The sequence below is a fragment of the Myotis brandtii genome, unplaced genomic scaffold (genome assembly GCF_000412655.1).
Source record: "Myotis brandtii unplaced genomic scaffold, ASM41265v1 scaffold343, whole genome shotgun sequence".
NCBI lineage: Eukaryota > Metazoa > Chordata > Mammalia > Chiroptera > Vespertilionidae > Myotis > Myotis brandtii.
This window is the reverse complement of record NW_005363209.1, coordinates 294,027-300,184: the sequence shown is the minus strand read 5'-3', so window position 1 is coordinate 300,184 and position 6,158 is coordinate 294,027. Positions and strand designations below refer to the sequence as shown.

Here is a 6,158-nt window from a genome sequence, read left to right as displayed (position 1 = left end):
CAGGGGGCAGACGCTCAATGCAGGAGCTGCCCCCTGGTGGTCAGTGCACTCCCACAGGGGGAGCTCTGCTCAGCCACAAGCCAGGCTGACGGCTGCCAGTACAGCGGTGGTGGTGGGAGCCTCTCCCGCCTCCTCAGCAGCGCTAAGGATGTCCAACTACAGCTTAGGCCTGCTCCCCGCTGGCAAGTGGACATCCCCCGAGGGCTCCCGGGCTGCCAGAGGGATTTCTGACTGCCAGCTTAGGCCCAATCCCCGGGGAGCGGGCCTAAGCCAGCAGGTGGTCATCCCCCGAGGGGTCCCAGACTGCAAGAGGGCACAGGCCGGGCTGAGGGAACCCTCCGCCCCCCACCCCCACCCCAAGTGCACAAATTTTTGTGCACCGGGCCTCTAGTACCAATAATAATAATAAAATCAGTCCTAAAAAGAATGATTTACTTCAATTGTTGTATAAATTTAACAAAACATGTATAGGGTCTACATGCTGAAAATCTATATAAAACACTGATAGAAGAAATCAAAGACAACCTAATGAATGATGAGACTTAATTGGTTTTTGAATTAGAAAACTCAATATCAATTCTCCCCAAAATGATCTATATGTTTAACACAATTTCTATCAAAATCCCAATAGCCTTTTTTTTGAGAATAGACAAGCTAATTCTAAAATTTATATGAAAAGGCAAAGGAAATAGAATAGCTAACATAATATTAAAGAGAATAGCCCTAGCTGGTTTGGCTCAGTGGATAGAGCATCTGCCTGAGGACTGAAGGGTTCCAGGTTCAATTCTGGTCAAGGCACATGCCCGGATTGTGGGCTCAATCCCCAGTAGGGAGCATGCAGGAGGTAGCTGATCAATGAGTCTCTCTCATCATTGATGTTTCTATCTCTCTGTCCCTCTCCCTTCCTCTCTGAAATCAATAAAGATATATTTTTTAAAAAGGTACATATAAAAAAAGAAAAAAGAGAAAACAAAGAAAACAAAAAGGTACATATTGTACAATTCCTTTTATATAACACTGTTGAAATGACAAAATTCTAGTAATAAAGAACAGATCAGTGATTGCCAAGGGTTAAGGTTGGGGTTATGTTCTGATTGTAAAGGAGTGGTACCTCGAGATTTCTTTGTGATTATAGAACAGCTCTGTATCCTGATTATGGTAGTTGATACACAAATTTCTACATGTGGTTACACACACACACACACACACACACACACACGAGTTCATGTAAATGTGGCAAAATCTAAATTAGTTCTGTACTTTAGTTGTTTTATACTAATGTCAATTGTGGTTTTGACAATGTATTATAGTTAGGTTAAGATGTTATCACTAAGGAATTGGTGAAGGGCACATGGAAATTTCTCTACTATCTTTGCAAATTCTTGTCTTAAATTATTTCAAAATAAAAATTTTATTGATTGATTTTAGAGAGAGAGGAAGAGGGAGAGAGGGATGTGGGGGAGAGAGAGAGAGAGAGAGGAAGGGAGAGGAAGGGAGAAATCCATTTGTTGTTCCACAAATTTATGCATTTGTTGGTTGAGTGTTTTTGTTTGTTTGTTTGTTTTTTGGTAATCCTCACCTGAGGATATTTTTTCCATTGACTTTTAGAAAGAGTGGAAAGGAGAAAGAGAGGAGGGGGAGAGAAACATCAATGTGAGAGAGACACATTGGTTGCCTCCCACACACGCCCGACTGGGACTAGGCAACAAGCCTGCAAACTAGGTTCATGCCCTTGACCAGTAATCAAACCCGAGATCTTTGGATGCGGGTGGATGCTCTAACCACTGAGAAACACTGGTCAGGGCTCACTGGTTGATTCTTGTATGTGCCCCGACCAGGGATTAAACCCACAATCTTGGTGTGTAGGGATGACGCTCTAATCTGGCCAGGGCCAAGGTCAAAATAAAACATTTTAAATTAAAAGTACAAAGAGGCGCCCTAGCTGGTTTGGCTCAGTGGATAGAGCATTGGCCTCAGACTGAAGGGTCCCGGATTTGATTCTGGTCAAGGGCACATGCCCAGGTTGCAGGCTCGATTCCCCAGTAAAGGGTGTGCAGAAGGCAGCCAATCAATGATTCTCTCTCATCATTGATGTTTCTATATCTCTCTCCCTCTCCCTTCCTCTCTGAAATCAATAAAAGTATATTTAAAATCATTTATGGACTATAATGAACAACATAAACTGATGAACAAAAACAGATCCAGAGACAGAGAAGCATCGATCAGACCGTCAAACCTCAGAGGGAAGGTAGGGGAGGGTGGGGGAAAGGGGGAGAGATCAACCAAAGGACTTATATGCAAGCATATAGGCCTAACCAATGGACACAGACAAGTGGGGGGGAGGGGAGGGTAATGTGGGAATAAGGACACATATGTAATAACTTAATCAATAAAAAAATGTAAAAAAAAAAAAAAAAAAGGAAAAAGAGACTCACTACAAAGCATCTCTCTTATCCCCTGACTCCAGTTATCCAGTTTCTCTCTCTGGAGGCATCCAATGTTACTAGATTTGTATGTAAGCTTCCAGAGATATTTTAGACATATATAATTTTTGTTTATCAATTTCTCTTATTTTAATACAAAATATAACACAGTACACACATTCTTCTACACCAGTGATGGCGAACCTTTTGAGCTTGGCGTGTCAGCATTTTGAAAAACCCTAACTTAACTCTGATGCCGTGTCACATATAGAAATTTTTTGATATTTGCAACCATAGTAAAACAAAGACTTATATTTTTGATATTTATTTTATATATTTAAATGACATTTAACAAAGAAAAATCAACCAAAAAAATGAGTTTGCGTGTCACCTCTGACACGCGTGTCATAGGTTCGCCATCACTGTTCTACATCTTACTTTCTTTTTAACCTAACAATGTATTTTAGGAGGTTTTTTTCATAACAAAGAACATCCTTTTTTTAGGGCTGATGGTAACCCATTATATGCTTATCTCATAATTTACTTGCACTGTCCCCTATTAATGGACATTTGTTTAGGTTATTTCTAATTTCTTGCTATTCCAAAAACATAAGGCTGAATTACATAAGTAATTTCATATATGTATGCATGTTTGAGAGTACCTGTAGATAAAATCCCAGGAATTGTGTCAGATGGCATGTGCACTTATTCATTAGTAATTGCCACTGACAGATGTTTAACCCCATGGATAATAGATGAGAATTTCTAATGTTGGTTTCCCCACAGTGATAGCACATTGATAGTCACCATGAAATGTATTATCACACCTTTTTATCTTTGCTAATCTAATAGATGAAAATGGTATCTCCAAGTAGTGCTAATTTATCATGAGTTTGTGTCTTTCCTTAAGTATAATGGTGTGATGGTCTGAATGTTTGTGTCCTTAACCCCCCCGCCCCCCCCCCCAAATTCATATTGTAACTCCCAAGGTTATGGCATGCCATGGGGCCTTTGCAAGGTGATTAGCTCATGAGAGGGAGCCCTCATGATTGGTTTGGTGGCCTTATAAAAGAGATCCCAGAGAACAGAGCAAGAAGGCTCCATCTCTGAACCAGAAAGTGGGCTCTCACCAGACACAGAATCTTGGGTTTCCCAGTCTTCAGAACCATAAAAAAAAATTTCTGTAATTGATAAGGCAGCCAGGTATTTTATTACAGCAACTCCAAGACAAATGGTTATATTGTTTATATTTCATGTCTTGTCTTTATCTGTACTACCTACCTACCTGACTACCTTTTAAGACCCAGTTAAAATACGACCTCCTTTATGACTTTAGGTAGGTAAATGAGATATTAGATAATTATGTAAACTGTAACATATAGGTAAGGAATAAGGTATTATTATGAAACTGAGCCTCAGAGCCTTCCTGCTCTCTACTCAGTCATGACCGCTATCTCTCTCTCTCACCTCCCCTCTTACCTCCCTCATATCTGGCAAATTAGTCCCTCAGTCATTAGTATTGCCAGAATTCTCAAGGGCTTTAAAAAACACCTCACCGTAATTGAGAGAAACAAGTCAGTTTGTATTAATAAATAGGATGCTACCAATTCCTTCTCTACCAGAATCTGTGATCTTTCTTGTATTTGAGATTTTAAAGTAATGGAGGGAAATTTCATTTACTTCAAAAGTCATTTATCCAGCCCCTATAAGGTATCACATTGATAGTGAACAAAACCCATACCCTGCCAATATCTTAGGCCAGCAATCATCATTTATTATCTGGACTACTCTAAAGCCTCATGGAGCAGAGTCTTGCCTGCCTCTGTGCCACTTTCTATACAACTGCCAAGGGTTAGTTCTTAATTTTTAAAAAAATATATTTTATTGATTCCAGAGAGGAAGGGAAAGGGAGAGACAGAAACATCAATGATGAGAGAGAATCATCAATTGGCTGCCTCCTGTACAGTCCCCACTGGGGATCAAGCCTGCAACCTGGGCATGTGCCCTGAACGGGGATCGATCCATGACCTCCTGGTTCATAAGTCAACACTCAACCACTGAGCCACGCCAGCCAGGCCAAGTGTTATTTCTTAAAAACAAGCCTGATTATGTTGCTTCTTCTGTCATTTCCCACTGTCCTCAAAATAGTCAACCACAGGAGGTATACCTGGCCTTTCAGGACTTGTCATGGCCTAAAAAGTCTATTCTCTCATCCCTTGCCACTCTCTGCCCTCATTTGCAGCCCTCCATCTACACTACTTTTCAAGGAACACTTTGCAGTTTCCCAGAAACCTCCTCACAGATATTCAAGCTGGTGCCTTTGGCCACTCTACCTGCTTCTAAAACTGGCCAACTCTTTCAAGACAACTCCCTATATACCCGTTTAAGAGGATTACATGATCCCAAATATGTATTAGGTGCTCCTTCTATGTTCACTCCCAATATTTGGAAATAGTTATATTGTATTTTTTTCTAAATTTCTGATTATAAAAATGTTTACTGAAATTAATTTCAAAAAGTATATGATTAAATGATAGATCACCAACTCCACCACAGATAGTCACTACTAAAATTTTTATGTATCTCTATTCTATCTCCATCTATATAGCTCTATGTTCATAATACACACTGATTTATAAACTTTCTTAATACTATAGCCTAATAATTTTTCCAGGTGGATACACATTGATTTAAATCATTCCTTTTTGTTTTTTCATCCTCACCCAAGAATATGTTTTTACTAGAGGCCTGGTGCACGAAATTCATGCACTGGAGGGGGGGTGTCCCTCGGCCTGGCCTGCACCCTCTCCCAGTCCGGGTCAGCAGTCAGACATCACTCTCGCAGTCCGGGACCCCTCGCTCCTTACCACCAACCTGCAGCAGAGGCAGGAGACTCCCACCACCACTGCTGCACTCGTCAGCGAGGCTCCCGCTGTGCTCACCAGCCATGAGCTCAGCTTCTGGCTGAGCAGCACCCCCCTATGGGAGCACACTAACCACCAGCGGGCAGCTCCTGTGTTGAGCTTCTGGCCCTTGGTGTGCCCTGACCAGGAATCCTTTTGGGGTATGGGACTACGCTTCAACCAAGCCACCGGGACAGGGCTCAATCACCGTTTTTGTTGGCTAGACTAGTCTTCCCTGTATGAGAGGACCAACATAACTCTATTGGTGGGCCTTTACGTTTCCTTTTTTTGGTCATTATATCCTAATCTTAGTTATATCCTAACATTTTTTAGAGGCCCTTGAGCTATCATTCATTTTAAAATTCCCAGTGCCTGGCATGCAGTATTTATTAAATGAGCTTCATTAAAGAATGAACTTAACTTTCAGGTTAACATTGGGAGCAAATAATCTGTTTTCTACAAGCATCAAGTACAGTGCGTTATTTTCTTAATCGCTGCCAACAGTCTGCTGAATTAACCTATTAATCAAAAAGTGGTATAGCTGCCTTAAATTATTCCTGAAGAGTGGCAGGACAAGTGCAAACAAGACACAATACAAGGCTATTGTGTTTGTATAAGAGACAGCAGCTGGCGTCCCTTCCCGCGGGCGCAGGAAGAAAGCGCACAACGACCTTGAGACTCCGGCGCGCAGGCAGCCGCGGCTCCTAAGGAACTCACACAACCAAGTGGCGACAAAAGCCGCTGCGTCCACGGCGGAGGCCCGCGGGCTGCGCTCCCCTCGGCCGGGAGAGCCCTCAGCTCTTCTTCCCCGCCTCTGGGAAGGGGAGGGCGA

The 6,158-nt window shown here is 42.0% G+C and overlaps 1 protein-coding gene across 1 annotated transcript in view; it reads right to left on the bottom strand.

Moving 5' to 3' along the window:
* Nucleotides 1-6,158, bottom strand: part of COQ3 (coenzyme Q3 methyltransferase) — a 27,591-nt gene that overhangs the window by 21,204 nt on the left and 229 nt on the right. The gene's annotated exons all lie outside the window — the stretch shown is intronic.